Source organism: Gopherus evgoodei, chromosome 8 (genome assembly GCF_007399415.2).
Source record: "Gopherus evgoodei ecotype Sinaloan lineage chromosome 8, rGopEvg1_v1.p, whole genome shotgun sequence".
Lineage (NCBI taxonomy): Eukaryota > Metazoa > Chordata > Testudines > Testudinidae > Gopherus > Gopherus evgoodei.
In genome coordinates, this window is record NC_044329.1 from 107075269 (window position 1) to 107098602 (window position 23334).

General features: G+C 42.4%; 1 pseudogene; it reads right to left on the reverse strand.

Moving 5' to 3' along the window:
• Nucleotides 1-412: 412 nt before the first annotated feature.
• Nucleotides 413-21308, reverse strand: LOC115656797 (annotated as a pseudogene).
• Nucleotides 21309-23334: the final 2026 nt, after the last annotated feature.

Below are 23334 nucleotides of genomic sequence, written 5' to 3' on the forward strand. Positions count from 1 at the left end.
GACAAAGGGCATTGGAAAAGCCAAAAGAGAGAAAAGTTTCTCTATACAGAATATAACTATGCCCTCACTGTACTGGATTTCAGAACCAGTGATTTCCTGTTGTACTTTTGTTCGTGTCTCTGTATGTGGCCAATCTATAAACATCATTGACCAAATTCTCAGCTAGTGTATTTTGGCATAACTCCAAGTCAATGAAGCTATGTCACTTTACAGTGGCTGACGATCAGGCCCCATAAGAATGTTTCCCCCCAGCCTCACCCTTAAAGAATGTCTCTACCCTCTCACACACTAGTACAGTAATTTACTGTTCCTCATATTTAAGATGAGCAAATCTACTAAGAAAGTCTTGTGACTTGTAAGCTTTGCTGAAAAAAAATATCAAAGATAGTTTCAGCATGAAATAGCAAAGATATTAGGAAAGTTTCTTTAAATGCAAATGTATTCCAGTCCTGGAGCGCAGGATAAGCTCAGTTACTTCATTAGGAGGTGTAGTCAGGTCAGGTGAGAGTTCGAAGCGGAGGAGGGTTAGGGCAAGGGCCACTTTCAACTCAGTCATGGCAAACTGCTGCCCGATGCAGTTCCTGAGAAGAGAAGGAAAAATACTCAGTCTGTAAGGGAGATTTATGGGCTAAGTCATTAATGGTCTGACCCAAACCCACTGGAGTGTGAAGAGAGGAAGCTGCTCTAGTGGACAGGGAGTCAAGGGGACCTGGGTTCCATTACTGATTCTGCCACTGACCTGCCATGTGACCCTGGGCAAGTCACGTCCCTGTTCTGTTCCCAGTTTCACCTCCAAGCCTTTGACTATTTTGATTGTAAGCTCTTCCAGGCAGGGTCTACTGTGATGGCCGCCACCTTGACTGACACATCGGGAATTGACTCAGGGACACCTAGAGCTAAAAGCATGAGCTGATACATCTTGAGATAAATACTTGGGCTCTTTAAGTGGGATTGTGACAGACAAGTAGCTTCTGCCGATTGGGCAGAGAGGGGAACGTCTAACACACTCTCATTAATGGTTACCCTGTCTCTTTCTATGTGTATGTACAGGTCCTAGCACAGTGGGGCCCCATAATATTGGTTAGTGCCTTTAGGTATTATTGTAATAAAAATAATATCTTTATAGTTAATGGACTTGGGATCAAGCAGTAAAGGACAATCTATCATAATCATCACTTCTGAGAACAATTAGAGGTACACGAGATAATTTTCTCTCCTCTCATTGTGGTTTTCGGTTTTCTGGCTGTAGGTTTCACACAATTAATTAATTAATTAATACGTCACCGTGGCCAAGCAGCAAAGGGCATAAAGGCGAAGGAATGCTGATCAGACAAGTTGTCTTGTGAAAATCTCAGGGGGTCAAACACCTGGAAGAAAAGATCACTTGTACTCTAAAGACATTTAGTGACAAAGCTACCGCTGGGTTTGGCAACTGTGTTCACTCAGCAAGGTCCCATCTCTTCCATCGGCTAGTTAGATAATCCCCCATCTCCTCTGTAACTGAGGGTACAATTGGGCCCCATCCTGCACTGACTTGCATCCGGGGTAGGCAGCACCATGTTGTACGACGGACACTTGACAAAATTAACGGACTGAGTGACGGACATTTGTGAGGGGTGAGGGTTATGTCATTCAGTCATCATTCAACCTGCAAAATAACCACCATTTTCCACACTGAAAAAAACCAGCAACTTAGCTAGCTAGTTAATAATAATAATAAATTTAACTCACTTTAATGTTTTTGAATGTACCTCACCACTGCAGTCAATATTTTTTTGTGGGATGGGGCATTGAAATAAATATTTGTCCTAAAACCATATATCCAGTGCATTGTTGCCAGTGCTTTTCTATTGGTTTCAGAGTGATAGCTATGTTAGTCTGTATAAGCAAAAACAACAAGGAGTCCTTGTGGCACCTTAGAGACTAACACATTTATTTGAGCATAAGCTTTTGTGGGCTAGAAACCACTTCATCGGATGCATGGAGTGGAAAATACAGGAGCAAGTATAAATACATGAAAAGATGGGAGTTGCCTTACCAAGTGTAAGGTCAGTCTAATGACTCAATTCAATTAACAGTAGGATACCAAAGGAGGAAAAATCACTTTTGTAGTGATAATGAGAGTGGTCCATTTCAAACAGTTGACAAGAAGGTGTGAGAAACAGTAGGGGGAAATTAGTATGGGGGAAATTAGGGTTTAGGTTTTTTAATGACCCAACCACTTCCAGTCTTTATTTAGGCCTAATTTGATGGTGTACAGTTTGCAAATTAATTCCAGTTCTGCAACTTCACGTTGGAGTCTGTTTTTGAAGTTTTGTTGTTGCAGAATTGCCACTTTTAGGTCTGTTACAGACAGCCCCTCAACCTGAAGCAAATACTCACCAGTAACTACACACCACACAAAAAAACACCAACCTAGAAACCAAACCCTGCAAAAAACCCCAGTGCCAACTCTGTCCACTTATCTATTCAAGGGACACCATCATAGGACCTAACTACATCAGCCACACCATCGGGGCTCATTCACCTGCATATCTACCAATGTGATATATGCCATCATGTGCCAGCAATGCCCTTCTGCAATGTTCATTGGCCAAACCGGACAGTCTCTATGCAAAAGAATAAATGGACACAAATCCAACATCAGGAATTATAACATTCAAAAACCAGTAGGAGAACACTTCAATCTCCCCAGTCACTCAATAACACACCTAAAAGTGGCAATTCTTCAACAAAAAAACTTAAAAAACAGACTCCAATGTATTTATACCTATCCTGTATTTTGCACTCCATGTATCTGATGAAGTGGGTTCTAGCCCACAAAAATACATTTGTTAGTCTCTAAGGTGCCACAAGGATGCCTCTTTGTTTTTACTTTTTTATTTCTATTGTTTAAATGTCTTATGAGAGGATGTGTGTGTATGTGGGCAGCAGGAGGATTAGCATCTCCTACTGACCAGGGTACATCATTTATCCCATGTCTGGGACCAAAGGGTCCCTCTCCCCTGTTTGTGTCACTTACATGGGAGATTCCCCATCATGTCACAGGTTGTGGGAAGTGGAAGCCAGGGGTTGATCAGTGGAGCAGCAGGGTTTCCTTTTCCCTTCACTGTGACTAGGGCACCCCCCCCCGGCAGGGGTTATCCCAGGGTGGGTGTGCATCTCCTCTGCCTCCTGACCAGGGCATCTCCTCCAAGGGGCAGGCTCCAGCTGTGGGCAGGGGTCTGTTGTAAGCAGGGCCATGGTGGAACAAATTCTTGGGGGGGGGCTCACCTCTGTTGTCCTTCATCCCTGCTGTTGCAGGGAAGCTAGGCTGAGAGGGCCTCTGCATCCAGGGAGGTGGAACCAAAGGGCTGGAGCTAGGATGAGGGGGCTGTGCAGTGGGGGGCAGCCAATGGGCTGGGAGCTGCTGGGGGCGGAACGAAGCTGCACTCCAGAGGCAGCATGCTGCAGAGTGGCCAAGACAGACACTTCACAGCACAGAGGGATGCGGGGAAGCCATTTGCATGGGTGGGGAGTGGGGCGCTACCTCATAGTAAAAATGTTGAGGTCCATGCCCATGTACCTCAAAATTTTTACCATGGACACAGTGCCGACCCATGCCTGTATCTTATATATTCAATCACACGTGCAATGTGCCAAAACTACCTGAATGGGATATAAATTACTGCCTGATGTACAAAGCCATATGGTGGAGAATGAGGCCTCATGTCACTAAGGAGAACCTTCATTGACTAACCTAATTGGGATGATGGGATTTTAAAGGTTCAGAGCAATTACACCTTTTTAAATTAATAGACGTCTGGATCCCATCTTCATTATCAGTGCAGATAAAGGGCAAGAGATTCTGATCTCAGTTGAATTGGTGTAAATCCTGAATAGCTCCATTGGGGTCCATAAATGTATTCTGGATTTACACTGGTCTGATTGAGAAAAGAAACTAGCCCTAAGCCTACATCCAAAATAATCAATCCAATAAAGAACTTCCGCATATATAGAGGCCAGACTGTACTTTTAAGGCCTGGCCCAAGATGCTGGTGGTATATAGCCACACTGCCCCAATGGAGGGTGGGGATGGATGCTGTAGCAAGTTCCTTCCATTGTGCCCAGGCAAAAAGAAACTAAATATCACAAGAAGAAAAGTAACATACCTCTGGATCTTTCCATATCTCGGGGTTTCTGTGAAGAGCGTAAATGTGCAGAGACACTAAGCTACCTGGTAAGAATGAGAGAAAAGATCTCATGAGAAGAAAATCACCTGCTACAGTATTTTCTTTCTATTTATATTTTTGTATTCCTGCCCCACCACCAGGGCCGGTGCAAGGATGGTTCATGCCCTAGGAGAAACTTCCACCTTGCGCCCCCCCTACTTCCCCTCCACCCTGAGGCACCCCCCCTTGCTGCAGCTCCCCACCCTCTGCCCTGAGGCCCCCCCCTTGCCCCAGCTCACCCCTGCTCCGCGCCCAAGCACCTCGAGCACGCGGTGGCTGCTTCACTTCTCCCGCCTCCCAGGCTTGCAGCGCCTAAGCTATACATCCTCCCAGTTGGACAGTGAGCCATTAATAACTACTCTTTGAGAACTGTCTTAATCAGTTGTGCACCCATCTTGTAATAGTTTCGTCTAGATCACATTTGTTTGTGAGAATGTCATGTGGGACTGGATCAAAAGCCTTACTAAAATCAAGATATATCAAATCTACTGAATCCACCCTATCCATTGGGCCAATAACCTTGTCAAAGAAAGAAATCAAGTTGGTTCCGCATCATAATTTAATAATTAGTTCCATAATCTTTCCAAGTATTGAAACTCGTCTCGTCTGTTGTTTCCTCTTTTAAATATAGGTGCTATACTTAGCCTTCTCCAGTCCTCTCGGACTTCACCCATCCTCCATGAGTTCTCAAATATAATTGCTAATGGTTCCAAGATTGCATCGACTCTTTAAGTCCCAAGAGTGCATTTTGTTAAGCCCTGCTAAGTGTGTCCAATCCATCCACCCAAAGTATATGGGGTTGCTGCCTTATTTTTACTGGTATGCACACATCTATTTATTCATCTCTCTAGGCATGTAAGTCATGCTGAGCACCACCTTGTCTGAGCAACATACAGGTTGCTGTATAAATGGAATATAATATAATATAATATAATATAATATAATATAATATAATATAATATAATATAATATAATAAAAGGATAAATGGAAACACAGAAGACAGCTACAAGAATTACCTGAGGTTTGAAAAACACGCCTTATAGTGGGAGATTTACTAAGTTTACTACTTCATTTATTGAAGAGAGGGCTAAGAGATAACATGGTCACAGTCATAGAATCATAGACTCATAGAAGATTAGAGTTGGAAGAGACCTCAGGAGATCATCTAGTCCAACTCCCTGCTCAAAACAGGACCAACCTCAACTAAATCATCGTCATTTCTCCTCTCTCATTTGTAAGGCCAGGCTGTGAACACATCCCTGCAGAGGAGCCCTCCTGTTCACATACCCAGACTGCTTAGTCTTAGTCTTCTCTTGCATAGGTGCGATTCCTAGACAGTTCTGGATGAAGTCCACACACGCTGTACCAGGTTAAAGTCACCCTCTTTATGGGGTTTGGCTTAATGGTAACACCAATTACAATGAAATGACATAAAATTAGGCATTTTCCCTAAGCCCAGCTGTTCCAAGTCTGTCCAGCAGGACCGCTGTGGCTCTGCAGTTAGTTCCCTCAGATCAGAGAGTCACACCCCACTTCTTACGCCTCTTGATGGAGTTAGCAAGCTATACTTGTCCCAGTACTTTAGGTCTTACTCAGCAGCTTTATGTATGGTGCTAATTCCTGCCCACAGTGTAGGTCAGCTGAAAAGCTCATCATCTCTCTTTGAGTACATTGATCTTGTCAGCTAGCAAAGCAAACTCATCCACCTCCTATGAGTGGGCCAGATCATTCCCCACATCCTCTGGAATTAATGTCCTTCCCAGTCTCTGACTTCTCTTTTTCCTCAGTCACTTCATGATCAAAGTGCCATTGTTCCTTACAGTAGATCGTTGTGGTCAGAAGGATATGTAAAATATGGCTGAGACAACTGGCTGGTGATTAGTTAATGACTGAGACAGATATGGATGCAGGGAAACGCTTCCTGGATTTTTGGTTCAGCTGACACTATTAGCCCATCTCTGTTTTGTGTGATTGCAGAATATTTATCCTAATCCATTTTGGTTATTGGTGCACTGCTGACCTTCCTAACTGGAGTAAACCAAAACTCTGGAGTCAAAACCCCTGGAGCTTTAGAGGATTTCTTAATCCTGATCCAAATGCCATCACTTGGGTCCATAATTAACTGATACACACACATACAATGCCCATTAGCTACTATATATAAAGTTGCAACCCTTAAACTTATAAAGAATACAGGAAAAGGGATAGAATCAGACCTTCTGGCAAAGTCTTCCCATCGAAAAATGTGACTGGTTCATTGAGTTGTCGATACACTTGAGGTACCGGAGGGTAAAGGCGGAGGGTCTCTTTAATGCACATGGTGGTGTAGGGCATGTTACTAAGGTCATTCCTGAAAAGAAACCAAAGATATGTCTGAATGTGGGAATCTCCTCCCCAATGCAGAAATACAAGGCTGCCTGCACAACCTGTTGTTTCTCTAGGTGAATCTTTTAGATTGTAAACCCTCAAGGGAATCTACAGTCTGAAAGAAGTTCCCTCTTGTTCTCTTCAAATGGAAGGCTTCTGACTAAAACTGGGAAATGCTGTTATGTTTTTCCATACCCAAAGAGCAGTGAGGCCTAAATTCTGCTCTCACCAGCAGTGTGTTCAGCTGGAGTAATGCTACCAACTTCAGTGGGGTTCTCAATCTATAACTGAGTACCTGTTTTCCAAAAAACAGGATCAGTTACTTATCTGATACAGCAGCTCAATATTATTTCATTACAATATTTTTAATTAAAAATGCTTTTTTGGTCAAAACGAAAGCTTTTGAGGAAAATTTTTTATGGGTTGACCAAAACAAAAAGTGTTGATGAAAATTTATTTTTTTGTTGTTAAAATTTTCTGTTTTTTCAAAAGGAGAAACTAAAATCTGAAAAAATATTCAATAAAACTTTTCAGGTTATATACATTCTTGGGTTTTAGCTCATGAAAATGAAATCTTTTACTGACATTTCTTCAAGATTTGTTTTTGTTTTGTCTTCAAAAATCAAAGCAAAATATGGGAAATGTTGAAAGTAATGTTCTTAAATTTTCCATGAAAAATTATTTGCATTTTTCAACCAGCTCCTGTTCTCTTGTCTCAGAAAGTCTATTTGGGACACCCACAATGTCCTAGTTTTTCATTTCATCCATATCAGACATTTGGATTTTTTAATAACTTACAAATGCTTTGTCCAAGACTTATTGCTACATCAGGTACTATTTGTTCTTTTTTTTACCAGAAGCCCCAGTCCAGTGGAACTAGTGTTCAATGTAATGAATGCTATTTGCAGTGAAAGGAAAAGTTAAAAAGTGCAGGTGCAATCAAAGCTGTTCTTTTGCTCAAAGTGTATGTTTAACAACTGTGGCAAACCCACAACAAATGGCTACAAAGGGAGGGGTAGCATTTAGTCCCGGGGGTTAAAAGGCCTCTCTCAATCCCCTGAGGAGAGATAACCAGGGGGAAATAAGGTTCAGCTGGAAAAGGGGTTACCAGGGAATTAATTAGGTTCAGCTGGCTCCAACTGCTGGACACCTTTTTAAACCCTCCCTGGCATGGAAGCAAGGGGGAGAGTGAGAGAAGCAGCCAGTAAGTCAGGTGCAGCAAGGTGCTGATCTCTTCCAACAAGGAAGGCTGCCCTCTGTCCCTAGAAGGGGAGAAAACAAGCATAAGGGACTGACTGAGGGAAGGATTAGCCAGACCCTGTGCTACCTAGAAAGGTTTGCTTTGCCCAAGCCTGTGTCTCCAAGGCTAAAAAGGACTGAGCCTGCTGAGGAGAAAGAGGTACTTTGCCACAAACACTCCTTCAAGGTTACATAATAAACTCATACAGGGCAATAAGTTACTGGGAGGGAAAGTCCTCCACTCTGAGACGTATGTCCACGTAGCTGTGGAAGTAGACATTAGAACTAGGTAAGATCAGTACACATATTAAAAAATATGTAATTTGGATGAGTATTTCACAATTCCAAACAATGTCATCACAAAAGATTCTGACTTTTATATTTATTTTTAAAATATGGTCACCTTGTCCCTCTAACATTATTGGATGTCTTAGATTTTTTTGATAAAATGCATCCTTTGTAGAGCTGGTGGGAAAATTCCTGATAAAACAAGAGTTTAATTGGAAAATGCCAGTTCATCAAGCCTACAATTTTTCACAAATGAGATTTGGGTTAAAGGAACATTGCTGAATCTCAGGCTGTTATGTTGGAAAACTACCAGGGTCCCTACCAGGTGGAACTACCCTTGGAGACTGCCCTGGGGCTGGGGAACTCAAGAACAAATCGTGTCAAACTAATCTGATAGCGTTCTTTGATAGGATAACGAGCCTTGTGGATAAGGGAGAAGCAGTGGATGTGATATACCTAGACTTTAGTAAGGCATTTGATACAGTCTCACATGACATTCTTATAGATAAACTAGGAAAGTACAATTTAGATGGGGCTACTATAAGGTGGGTGCATAACTGGCTGGATAACCGTACTCAGAGAGTAGTTGTTAATGGCTCCCAATCCTGCTGGAAAGGTATAACAAGTGAGGTTCCGCAGGGGTCTGTTTTGGGACCGGTTCTGTTCAATATCTTCATCAACGATTTAGATGTTGGCATAGAAAGTACGCTTATTAAGTTTGCGGACGATACCAAACTGGGAGGGATTGCAACTGCTTTGGAGGACAGGGTCAAAATTCAAAATGATCTGGACAAGTTGGAGAAATGGTCTGAGGTAAACAGGATGAAGTTCAATAAAGATAAATGCAAAGTGCTCCACTTAGGAAGGAACAATCAGTTTCACACATACAGAATGGGAAGAGACTGTCTAGGAAGGAGTATGGCAGAAAGAGATCTAGGGGTCATAGTGGACCACAAGCTTAACATGAGTCAACAGTGTGATACTGTTGCAAAAAAAGCAAATGTGATTCTGGGATGCATTAACAGGTGTGTTGTAAACAAGACACGAGAAGTCATTCTTCCGCTTTACTCTGCGCTGGTTAGGCCTCAACTGGAGTATTGTGTCCAGTTCTGGGCACCGCATTTCAAGAAAGATGTGGAGAAATTGGAGAGGGTCCAGAGAAGAGAAACAAGAATGATTAAAGGTCTTGAGAACATGACCTATGAAGGAAGGCTGAAGGAATTGGGTTTGTTTAGTTTGGAAAAGAGAAGACTGAGAGGGGACATGATAGCAGTTTTCAGGTATCTAAAAGGATGTCATTAGGAGGAGGGAGAAAACTTGTTCACCTTAGCCTCCAATGATAGAACAAGAAGCAATGGGCTAAAATTGCAGCAAGGGAGATTTAGGTTGGACATTAGGAAAAAGTTCCTGACTGTCAGGGTAGTTAAACACTGGAATAGATTGCCTAGGGAGGTTGTGGAATCTCCATCTCTGGAGATATTTAAGAGAAGGTTAGAAAAATGTCTATCAGGGCTGGTCTAGACAGTATTTGGTCCTGCCATGAGGGCAGGGGACTGGACTCGATGACCTCTCGAGGTCCCTTCCAGTCCTAGAATCTATGAATCTATGAATAATAATATACTATGTATGGCCTGAGTATAAAGGCAGCAGGCGAGCTGAGGTTTCCCTCCTCTTTGTTAGCTGCTATGATAAGCCCCTAGAAAGGAGTGTATTATTAGTTACCATTACACACTTAGTCATGAGGCCAAAGGTCAAGTGAGTATCTTCTATCACTCCTGGCACAATCCATCACAATAATAAATAGTGGTGAGCACAACCAAGGCTGCTTATGGTTCCACAAAGCCTCTTCAGTCAAGGATCTATCAACCATCACACTTCCACTGCCAATCAGGATGGAGTGAAAGAGTGTTTGTGATGGGGAATCACCCTATTCCTGTTCCTTGTCTAGCCACAAACTGCTCGGAGACCTTCTTCTGGTCAAACAACTTGTGCAACATATTTACAGAGTTCTTCCCACCAGCCTTAAAATCTCATGCAACTCTGTGTTTACAATAGCGTACGCTCCTTAGCTCACTCAGCCAAGGAGGAGGGAGAAAGAAGGTATTGTCCACCCAAGAAAGCTTTCCTGGTCCTGGCTCTGACTCTGAAAAACCTGCCAGTTTCTCTTCCCTTCTGAGAACTTCCTTCCACTGCCTTTCTACTTTCGACTTGATTAGCCTTGTAGCTCTTTCCCACCCATCTCTAATCTATCAATTAGGCTCAGTTTTGCCCCTCAGATTTACTCTGGGGTGATTTCCTTGGTGATCCAGTGATCAGAGTGCTGGTAGAGCTGCAGTTGCCCAGCACTCTGTCACAGAATTCTATACCCATGTTCACCAAACATCAAAATACATTCACTGCACCCTGTTTCCACTAAGCCACTTCAAATGGGAAAGAATCATTTCAAATCCTATTCCTCAAAGTGCAGGGAAGACTGATTTTATAGGGATTCTTTCTTCTCTTTTTAAGTCACAGATGCCAAAGGTCGGAAGGCATAAGAATATCTGAGGAGTGGGCTCTGCGGAGAAAATCTTCAATGGATCAAACGCCTGAAACAAAAATAGTCGGTTCCATTGTAAACTAAAAGGAACATTTCGCTATAAAGTGATCATTTGGTTTCACAAGTCACCCTAATCTTCTTGTCGTTTAGTAAACTGCTGCCCACTTGCTGTAAAACTGGGATTATAGCATTGTAAAGCCATCAATCAGACTTAGCAGTGAGAGCAGGCCATAAAGGAGAGAGTTTTCCTGAAGACTTTTCTTACTATTATTTCTTTGTATTCTGGTCGCACCTGCAACAACCCAGCTGAGATCAAGATCCTATTGTGTTAGCCACTGTACACTGAGTAATTGACAGTCCCTGCCCCGGAAAGCTTCCAGTCTAAACAGATAAGACAAACAAAGACTGGGGGAAGGCAGTGCTATTATATCCAGCTCGCTGAGAGGAAGCTGGGACATTAAGTGATGTATTGGAGCATAAGCTTTCGTGGGCGAATGCCCACTTCATCAGACGCATAATCCACTAACCTATAGGATAAATTTCTTCGGGTAGGGAAATAAGATTTGGGTATAGTAGGTTGGGCTTGAATTACAGAGTGTCAGGATCCTATGAAATACCTTGTATGGAAGAAGTCAGGAGTTTTTTCCTAGTCCTTTTTTTGGAGGTTCTTTTTCTTTGAGTGCTTTTTCCTGTAGCTCTTTCTTTTCTTTGTTCTCCTACATTCTATAGACTATCCTTTTATCTATCTTCTATCACACTATCAGCTCAGGTTGTGCAGTATAGTATAACTACTCAACATTCCTAACTGTTGGGGAAGCCAGCACCATCCTGTTACCGGGCATACCAGGTCCTTCACCTCCTATTACCGGGTCCTCAAGGAAGGGTGTGAGTATGTTAGGTTAAGGTACTTACAATAGGAATGTTTTGGAAAAGCAGGAGTTTTGGAATTCTTTTACTGTTTTGGAGTCATAAGTTTCGTAGCATTTATTATTCTTTTGTTAATCTCAATAAAGTTTTATCAGTTTGGTATTGTCCTCGGTGTCAGTGTTTTTGCCAAGCACCTCGAGAGTCTTCTCCTGATATAGAACTCTCTGAGTCCCTGAACCCTGTAGTCTGAATTGGACAAGAACCTATAAATCTTCTGGTCAGATGTGATCAGTGGCAAGCCATAACAACTAACTCATCAAATTCAGGTCAACAAGCTGACTCAGATGCACTTGTTTCTTGTAACTGCTGTCTTCCAGATACACTACTGAATAGGCAGTAACCACTTTACAAATATTGCTGTGTCAGGATTCAATATTGGGAACCAGACACTGAACAAGATTGTTTTGAATAATGTGCCTCAGTTCGGTTGCAGTGTCACTGACCCCCAGTTACGACTGGTAATAACAAAGAATTTGTCTGCACAATTTGGAAGGTTGCCAATTTACCATTGTTTTTGTTATACCCTGAGGGCAATCCCAGTTAGCTATTTATTACTAATAAGGTCAGGCAACTTTCCTTTTTAAAATATTCTCTGATGAGTTAATTATGGTAGCTACTATGCAACTCTCATAAGCAGTACAAATAATTTCTTTACCAATCCAGTTTTTCCTTGCCATCATATTGTTTGCTGCAATTAGCTTGTTCATTTTTACTTGTGTTTGATTTAATAGTTTAGCAGTATGATGCACGTTGTAAATCGTGTACTGTTTCTTTGTTAACCAGATCATCAATATCATGAATTATAGATTCAGAGACAGTTTCCACTACCTAGTGGTCACAACAGTTATATATATTTCATGTTACCTCTGTTCCAAATGGATATTCCAGGTTTAAATAATCTTGAAATTTAACCAATAATTCCAGCTAGATTTTGGAGTCTCGTATTTTGAAACATATCATGCTGTAGAATAGTCTTTTACGCAGCCCTTGAGTCTTGTGCATATTCCTGATAAGATGCTAGTATGTTAATAAACAAAGAAGTATATGGTAATGATAGATTTGCTTTTGCACACTAACCAAATTCAGCCATATTTCAGGGAGAAATATTTAAAATGACCGGTACATGAACTCATTTTGCTTAGTAGCACACTGTTTAACTAACAGACCTGGCCCAGCTTGTGGTTTATAGTTGTTTGCAGTTAATTGTCCATATAGGGTAGGTTGAGATGTGCCTGACCAGTCTGTTATTTATAAAGCACTTTATCTTTTCTTCTTCTTCTATCTTGTGGTGTCTTCAATATTTCAGATGCACCCTTAAACAGCTTAATATTGTTAACACAATCAAGTCTTTTCATTTGACATTTTTCTTGTTTTCAATAACCCAAGTTTAATACATGTTAACTTAGCTTGTTTACAATATAGTAGGGATCAAGTCTTCTATAGCACAAGCTGTGCTTTTGTTCTGATTTTCCCAATTCTTTAGCTTAAATATACCTGTTTTAGATGCTTTTACAGTTGTTGCATAGATAGGCATTTTCACTTAATGTGCATTACTCATTTTTTCATAATAAATGTAGTGCTTGACTGCTAAAATAGATGCTCACTACCTTCTGTGAGAAGATGTATTGCTCTCCCCTGCTGAGCTTTCTGTTTTAGCAAAAGAGTTAGTAACAGAACTTTGTAGTTACTTATTTATAATAGCAATCACCTTTTGTTAACGGCTTGAAAGCACAAACTTTAACAGCCTCTACTTCTTCTTAACATAACATAAAAGAAAATAGCATAAAAAATTAAACCCAAATGAATTTTAAATGCAAACTCCTGGAAGGTATTAAATTTTCATGTCACTTGGTTGTGTTTGGGAGACAAATGTGGAAACCTGCTGAAATTGTTTGGTTCACTTGAACATTTTGCAATATAACCAGCCCTAGTCAATATTTTTATATTTTTTGACATTTTGGCTATAACATTCCTATAACTATATTTGAATATTTAATAAAGGCACAAACAAGTTTATCAAAACCCCGGAAAAGGAACTGACATTTTGTTAATATGAACTTTGCATTAATGTTGAGGTTTTTAATTTGAACAGAAAAGCTTTTGATTAATAAAAGAGAACCCTTTTTGTTTGTAATTAAAGTATTAACTTAGGCACAAATTTATGTACCTATATCTAAAACTGAGGCCTTTTGGGGCATTGCAAAAATTAATTGGGATTATGATAGTTATAATTCAACCATAATATTAAAATAGTGTGATACCACATATAAAAAATGAGTATCAAATTGGCTTTTGTTGCAACAAAATAAAAACAAACAAAAAATTAGGCATGTAACACACATAACATATGATGAGAGAGGACAACATACATGAAATACAGGGCAAACTTATAATTAAAGATGAACGGTGCCAGAATTGTATTTATATCTGTACAAGATAAGGCTTTATGAGCTTAAACTTATTAAGGCAATGCATTTTAGAAAGCAGATAGGTAAACAAAAGAGTTAAATATTTAGATAGGCAAGTTATTACCCTTTTATTTAAAACTTTTAATAAGAATTGATACAAATGCCTATAAAGTTCTTTGCGCACTTTGTTATATTAATTACTTTAACTTATGGCAGTTTCCATTGCTTCATAGGACTTTTATTGTAAAAACGCTACTATGTGGAAATAAGGAAAACCCATGTTTCAAATATTAGTTAATGACTAAGATTAGAAGCAGAGTTAATATTTCTGTTGCTTGGCAACCATATCATCAAGAAAGTTAACACTTCAGGAATGCAACAGCTGGAAATACTCTTAAAATAATGAATTTACTGGAGTTATTTGAAGTAATGTTACCACCTTACGCATTTTGATTATTGCTTTTGGTTTTTTCAGTTGCTCCATTTCCTTCTGTGATGGGGGTTCTGAACCCTGTAATAACTATGACTTTTAATAGTTAAAACAAAGAGAGGGTAGAAATGAGGAGAGGGGGTGGGGAGCAGCCTAGGAAGGGAAGGAGACCTGAGCCAAGCAGCAGCAGCTGTAGCAGTGAGTTTAGCCAACTCACAGAGGATATGAAGGAAAGCTTAAGTGGTGTGCAAAACTATCTGAGAAAAATGGTTATATTATGAGCTCTGAGGGGGCCTCCATGGGTAAGAGCAGGGGGCTGGCAACCCGGAGTCCTGGTTTTGATCCTGGCTCTCACAGAAGAGTGAGGGTTCCTACCTACTCCTGAAAAACCTGAATTTGTTCTCCGCAGTGTCTGTTGCTTTTGTCTGCCTGCCAAATGGATTGCTGGACTGGCCTTCCCGGCTGCAGTTAACCATTTCCGGGCAGCACGCTGCCTCAGTTCTAGGTGCTAACCCACGCACTCTTGGGTTTTCACTTTAAAATCCTTTTCTATCCACTCCCCGGCGATCGAGTCACAGCCCCTGTTGCCTAACGTGCACTGCTGATTGTTCCATTTCCTCCTCCATCTGATTTGCCAATCTAGTATTGTTTGCTTCTTCCCCCTCCTATGCACTTGCTTTTCCCATTCCAACAGGTACCATGCTAGGTTTCGATTTAGGATTTGCCAGAACCTGCAGTCTCTCATCATAAGGTGGCATTTGGGGTGCAGAGGCCCCCTGCATGGACTACCTGATGATGATTGGTCTGGGTCATTTCACATGTCCCCATTTCAATCATCCCAGGTTCCATCTTTCAGTTTTCCAAGGCCACCTTTTTCCATTTCTGTCCCCATCCTCCGGGCACAGTATAAGTACCCAAAGCCTGTTGCTGCCCACCCAGATTTATAGCAGGGAACGGCACTTCTCTTTTTGCAGATTCTCTACAGCTGATTCCAATTTTCTGTTCTGTTCCTGTGCTTGCTCAGCATACCATGTATCTGAACTGCTTACTGCCCTGCCAGCAGCACTTGTGTTTTCCAGTGCTCCATTCCTTCTGTTGCCTCTTCTCTTTTTTTTGTTTCTGTTACTTGCCCTGCCAATTTTGTGGCGTGTTATTTCAGTCATCTAATGGACCTACCCATAGTTTGCAATATTCTACATTTTTTCTTCTTATTATTATTTTTACTCTTCTTCTTCTTATTATTATTATTATTCAAGGTTACAGTCTCTTCAATAGCCTTACAGATTCCAGTCCATGTTTTCCTGCTTTCTTTTTAAATCTCATATGGGTCATCTTTGAGGATCTGAAGGGAGAGGATCAGGTGATTTCCTAACTTGGAGTTTTCTGCCATCTAAGGTTGCAACTCTAAGAGTGGGTAGCTTGCCACTAACCAAAACAACCATCGACTTCACCACGTCCATCGAGTTAAGACCGCTAGGTGCTGCTGTTTCCAGATCTCCGATGTCAGCTGCACTAGCAGACAGCGCAGCTGGCTGATTCAGCAGACCTTGATAAAGAAAGATCACAGGCTCAATTTGGTGGCAAAAGAGCTCAGCCAGGTTTATTGGTGACGAAGCACGGTGCTAGTGCCCCAGCTCAGTGGGCACTAACACTCGTATGCTTGAGACAATGGTACCAGCTCCATCAGCACATCAGGAGGCTGACCCCTCGGCAAGTACAAAGTTGCCCCTCCTTTGTCATCTCCTTTTATACATTGATACAAATACACTCCAGAAGTTGTTTGTTACCACCCTACACCTTGTACCTGCTAGTTCAAACAAAACATCCTCATCCATTATCCTGTCACCTTATCCTTATCTTATGAGGGATCGGTGTATTCCTCTACCATCTCTTAGGAATGTGTTTACATACATCCATAGAAGTACTGGAGGATGAAGGTGAAGGTTCTTCTTAATGCACATAGTGATGTAAGGCATCTTGACGAGGTCACTCCTAAAATGAACCAAAGACAGAGATTGTGAATGAGTGGCACCTACCTCTTAGTACAGAAAGTCGAGTAGGCAACACATGGCCAACACCAGTACATAGAGTGCAATGCCATTTGCAACTTGCAGATCTCTATATTGACATGGGTTCTGTTCAAATGACTGGTACACCTGATGAAGAGCTCTGCCTAAGCTCAAAAACTTGTCTCTTTCAGCACCAGAAGCTGGTCCAATAAAAGATATTACCTTATCCACTTAGTCTCTCTACTACACCACAATAATTTATTTGTCTCCCAAACAATTGTAAAGACTATAAAATACAGTACTGCGTTTCCGTCTCTTCTTTACATCTGAGGATGGGCCCCGAATCAAAACCCCATCTCCAAACCCCACCAAATCTTCGGGTTATTCAATATCTGAACTCAGATTCAGATAAAAATTCCACAAAGAGAGCAATGATGATTAGATAGCTAACTCTCCAGGTCACATGGCCAAACAGCATTTTGTGCCCACTGTCCAAATTTGGAGCCTGCATCACACACATCTGAGGAGTGCAAATTTAGAAGCAGAGATGAGGACACTCTGAAAGTGGGGCACTCAACATCTTCACATGGGTTTTTAAAATGTATTTTTTTTAGTTCTTTTGAATTCATTTTTAGTAGCTCCCTTCTCAGCTTCTGGAAATCACTTGGGCCAAATCCACAGCTAATCTAGATTGGTGGCACTCCACTGATGCCAACAGAGTGCCGTCTGTCATAAACAGATAGCTAAGGGTTAATGTCTCTTTCACCTGGAAAGGAGTAACCTGAAACACCTGACCAGAGGACCAATCAGGAAACAAGACTTTTTCAAATCTGGGTGGAGGGAAGTTTGTGTGTGAGTCCTTTGTTCTTAGTCTTGTGTCTGTTCCTCTCGGCTATGAGAAGTGATTTTTTCTGTTTCCTGCCTTTCTAATCTTCTGTTTCCCAGTTGTAAGTACAAAAGATCAGATAGTGATTTATATGTTTTTTTGTATTTACATGTGTGTAGTTGCTGGAGTGTTTTGAATTGTATTCTTTTTGAATAAGGCTGTTTATTCATATTTCTTTTAAGCAATTGACCCTGTATTTGTCACCTTAATACAGAGAGACCATTTTTATGTATTTTTTCTTTCTTTTTATATAAAGCTTTCTTTTTAAGACCTGTTGGAGTTTTTCTTTGGTGAGGAACTCCAGGGAATTGAGTCTGTAGCTCACCAGGGAATTGGTGGGAGGAAGAAGTCAGGGGGAAATCTGTGTGTGTTAGATTTACTAGCCTGACTTTGCATACCCTCTGGGTGAAGAGGGAAGTACTTCTGTTTCCAGGACTGGAAATAGAGAGGGTGGAATCCCTCTGTTTAGATTCACGGAGCTTGCTTCTGTGTATCTCTCCAGGAACCCAGGGAGGGAACACCTGGAGGGGAGAAGGGAAGGGAAATGGTTTATTCCCCTTTGTTGTGAGACTCAAGGAATTTGGGTCTTGGGGTCCCCAGGGAAGGTTTTTTTGGGGGGGACCAGAGTGCCCCAAAACACTCTAATTTTTTGGGTGGTGGCAGCTTTACCAGGTCCAAGCTGGTAACTAAGCTTGGAGGTTTTCATGCTAACCCCCATATTTTGGACGCTAAGGTCCAAATCTGGGATTAGGTTATGACACCGTCGATATACACCAGCTGAGGATCTGGCTCATGGTTTTTAGGTGAAATGTGTGCAGGAAAAACAACATGCCCCTTTGTTATGGAGTCCTGTCCTTTGCTGATTTATGGGCCAACAATCTGCCCAAGGAATAACCCACATTACAATCCAATCTCAATTTTTAGGGAAAGAATTTGAAGTAAAGGACCCAGAAAGTGCTGCGTGATCATATGCCAACCTTTCTGTCACATGATCCAGGATGGGCTGGAAACCTATAAAAAGCTCTAATACTGAACAATAGTTAATAAAAGTATCATGGTACTGTGTGGAGAGGTGAGAGAGGAGATCAGTATGGTGAATGGAGGGAGTATGGCAATCTGGAAATATAGAATTTTATATATTCAAAATTGGGTAGGGCAAGATTTTGTCCCGCTTTCTCCAGTGTTTTGTTGAGGCTGGGGGGCAGTAGGGACTAGCTGGGGGAGAAGGAAGCGTATGGCATAACCCTCAGTTGTACTCCAGAGTCTCAACTTCTGTTTAAAAGCAAAGAAATTGCATGATAGGGTTGCCTGTGACAGTGGGGGACTGGACTCCATGACCCAGCAGGTCCCATCTGGTTCCATTTCTTAGGTAAGTCTCTAGCTTTTATAGAGGAAGAAACCTTCAAAATGTGAAGTGAGAGTGACTGACACAGTAATGAGTTTGCAGAGAGCCTGAAAGAGCAGCTTGGAGAGGTGTGAACTGCCCCATGTGTCTCACTGGTGCGGAAGGTGATACTTTAAACGTCAGTGCAGTTATCTATTTCACTGCTCATCGAAGCATGTAAAAAAAGAGAGGAAGGGTCATAGCATAAAGCTGCGTTGCTCAGATTGTATGGAAGGAAGATAGAGGCCTGACTTGAGAGTTGTGGTAAAAGGTCACAGGACTAGTCATGGAGAGGTGAATAGCCTGGAGAGTGGGCCCTGATTCAGGAGCCAGAGGAACTGGGAACTATGTGCTGCTATTGACTGTTGGGTGGATGACCTGACGGTGATGGCCCCAGAGAGGGGGCCGGAGAAAGCTGTCCCTTTAGATGTTGACTGTGGGAACTGCAGAACACTTTTACTGCAAGGCTTTTGGGGAGCTGGCAGGTGGGAACGCATTGTGCCCAGCGGTGAGCTTTGTGCTGTACAGGGAGGCCGAGATTTTCAAAGCGATGAAGGTGTCACTGGACTCAGCGTTGCAGCACCTAACAGACGTAGAGGCTACATTTCATTTTCACAAGGGATTTACTCCCCTTGGAGCCAGAATCCCATTGACAGTGAGGCCCTGTCTATACTACACAATGAAGTCGACCTATCTGACAGCAACACACAGCCGCCACAGCAATCACACTGCTTATGCATGTCTACACTTTGCTCCTTGTGTCGGCGGTGCATACCCTTACCAGGAGCCTTCGCATCAATTGAACTGTCAATGCGGGGCATTGTGGGACAGCTTCTGAATGCCAGCAACAGTTAAGTATCAGAGGGGTAGCCGTGTTAGTCTGGATCTGTAAAAGCAGCAGAAAATCCTGTGGCACCTTATAGACTAACAGACGTTTTGGAGCATGAGCATCTGACGAAGTGGGTATTCACCCCCGAAAGCTCATGCTCCAAAACGTCTGTTAGTCTATAAGGTGCCACAGGATTCTCTGCTGCAGCAACAGTTAACATAAGCAACAAGGTCTCTACACTGACACTGACAATCTAACTACATTGACCTTGACTCTATGCTGCTCTTGGAGGTGAAGTTAGTAAATCGGTGTAGTGGAGGACCGAAATTTGAATGTAGACACTTGCAAAGTTCGTTCGACATAAGCTGCCTTGCATTGACCTAACTCTGTAGTACAGACCAGGCCTCAATAGGATTTATGTTGCTAAGTGTCTAAATCACTTTTTAGAATAAGATGTAAGCTTTTAAATGAATTAGGTGGTGCAACATTGTGCAGCAACACCTAAATACCTTTAAAAACCTGGGTCTGGGAGATAATGTTCCCTTTGTGGTCGAACAAAAAAGGGAAACTGAGGCTGGGCACATCTCTGGTGCTGTGGCTTGAGACTGGAGGGTGCTCCAGGAGGGGTCACCCTATGGCGGGTTTGCAGGGAGGTGTGGTTGGTTCTGTTCTCCTGAACGAGACTCAAGGCCCAAAAGTTTGAGAACCACAATCTTGCTCACGTTGGTGAGTGCATCCCACTGATGTCAGTGTGTCTACTTGTGCAAGCAGCTGATCTTGCCAGTGTGACAATTCCAATGTGCTTTGTTCTCAGGGTAGGTTCCATTATTATGACTGTTATGTAGAAGCTCCATAGTACAATTTCTTTCCCTTTACCCATTCTGAGCCCTCTCGGAAGCAAAAGGAATACTGCCATTAATTTCAGTGCCGGCAAGATTGTCATTTTCTGTCTGGAAAATGTTTCCCCCTCACCCTCCACCTGCCAACTATGTTTTAAACAGGTTTACCATTTGCTCCCCAATTTGTAGCTCAGTGCTGCTGATGGTATGAGCACTATTTGGGGAACAGTGGTTGGTAAATGGTTCTGCAGATCCAGCAGAGGGTGTATAGAGCACACAAATAATGGTGTGTGAGTTTCATTGAATTAGTAGCTGGTTTTTTTATTTAATTTCTCATTGGTGGGATAGTGAGATTTTAAAGACAGATACACAAAATCCAGGGAATGCACCTCTCTGACCTGTATTTTTAATGTAGGATAAACTCTGGGCCTCCGCTGTTTGACTTAATCCGTTTGTACCTGAAATGAGCCTAGTAGCACTCATAATTAGGAAGATGAAAGTCCTATGAAACTGATGACAACATACAGCCCTTCAAGATGCACAGTGACATAAAGCATCCAAAGAGATGCTGAGCTTCTTGGTTTTGTGAATAATGCTCTCAAGAATAGATCAGTCCCCTGAAAATGATCTTAGGCGGGAAAGTCATCAAATACACTGTAAGATTTCCCCACTGAACTGTATCCCGGTCTCCCAGAATCTGCTTGATCTCTTCCCTGCATCTCCGCTGGTGCTCTGGGTGCAGGGCAGGCAATGTACAAGCCAGGAGATCCCACTGGCTGTGGTATCGGGACCCTTGCACATGAAAGTGTCCACTTCAGCACACAGATCTTCATCAGATAATCCAGCTCCATTTTTATCCCAGTAAAGCAAGGATACTGCTCAGGGGTGTGAACCAGCCAGCCATTGGACACTATGTTCACAGATCTTGCTGGATCTCACTGTACCGGTCATGATGGTGACAAGGGCTGAGTAAAGTAAGAAACAGCCAAGAATTTCACTTCAGATTTGACTCAAACCTAAATTCTCCTGACTACATAATCGTAACAGTCTCTTCTGGCCTTAAATTCTGTGACCTAGGGCCAAGTTCATCCCAGGGCTGGGATGGGGAGGAGGTGACTTCCCAGAACTGCATGGGGGTGGGGATTGTTTCACTATAGGCTGCCACAAGCCTTGCAGCCACTGGGGAATGGGCCAACATGCAGCATTGCCCTCACACATCCCGTCCTTCCCCAACCATGCCCCCTCACCCACTCTGACGTGCCCCACAGTACTGCCTCCTGGTAACCGACTCGGAGATTTCCTCCAGCTTCTCCTCTGTGATCAGTTCCTCTCATTTAAACTAAAAAAGGAGACAGGGATAAGTAGGGCTGCCCAGAGTGGGGGGCAAGTGGGGCAATTTGCCCCAGGCCCCGGGCCCTGCAGAAGCCCCCGCGAGTCCTGGCCCAGCGGCAGTCCGGGTCTTCAGACAGCATTTCGGCGGCAAGGGGGCCCTTCAGTGCTGCTGAAGATGAGGCGTGACTGAAGGGTCCCCCCATCACCAAAATGTCACCAAAGACCCAGACTGCTGCCGGGTGAGTACAAGCGCTGCAGCTCCCCCGCTTTGCCCCAGGCCCCCTGAATCCTCTGAGGCCCGGGCATAAGAGGGGACAAGATGATTTGGTGAGATGTCACTGTCCTTTCATTTTTAAAATATACCAAAGGTACCTTCAGCGTTTATGCCACAAAACTGGGAAGAAAGGAGAATGATGCCTCAATATTTAAATTTTAAATATACCATCTTTTAAATAAGAATAAGATGTGTGATTGCATCTGGCATTTATGGTAGAGGCCCAAAGGAATTTTTCTTCCTCTGCCTGAGTTAAATGCCAGCTACTTTGATAGTCAGATTAGAGCAGACTTTAAAGTGTAGTTTTGACCAGAAAAGTGACTCCTTCTTACTTGATAGATCTTGTGTGTCTAAGGCTACGTCTACACTATGAGTTAGATGTAACCAGTGGGTGTGTACTCAGCACAGCTAGGTAGTTCTTCCTCTGTCATTAATGCTGGTCTACACTGGGGGCGGGGATTTGGGGGGGAAGATCAATCTAATACGTGAATAACATTGCTGAACTCGACGTACTTAGATCTACTTATCATGGTGTCTTCACTGTGGTAAGTCGACGGCTGATGCTCTCCTGTTGACTCTGCCTGCACCTTTCACCCTGGTGGAGTACTGGAGTCGACAGGAGAGCGCTTGGTTGTCGACTTATTGCATCTAGACTAGACACCATAAATCGACTTCTGTTGGATCAATCGTGGCCCATCGATCCAGCAGGTAATGTAGACAAGTGTGCCACCTTGGCTACACTGCTATTTATAGTCGCACTAGCATGATGAGAGTTGGTGCAAGTATGCGTACAGAAGCAGGGCAGTCACACCCCTAGCTCGTAATACAGATGGAGCGTTAGAGTCACAGCCATTTACTTAATGACTTTGGGGAGCATTTTCAAAAGCACCTAAGTCCCAGTTTCAAAAGTCCCATAGGCACCTAGCCTAAGTTACTGAAGCGCTTTTGGAAATTTTACCCTTTATGACCGAAATAATTTTTATCTTCCCTTATCCCTGTAGACTCCATGCAGCTGTGGAAGAATGAGCTGAATCCCATTCTGCCTCATCCATCGGCAACAAAATTACTAGCCAAGGTCTGCTTGCAGAATCTCTATTACTGGTGCTTGATTTTTTTTAAGTCCCACATCATTAGCCAGTTACAAAAATAATCTTTAAATTTGAGCAAATTTGTGATGGAGCCACCAAGAGGGTCTAGAAATACAAAGCTACTTATTGAGAGATTCCAGAGGACTAGAAAAGGGCAAATATAGTGCCAATCTATAAAAATGGAAATAAGGAAAACCCGGGGAATTACAGACCAGTCAGCTTAACTTCAGCATCCAGAAGGATAAAGGAGCAAATAATTAAACAATCAATTTGTGAACACCTA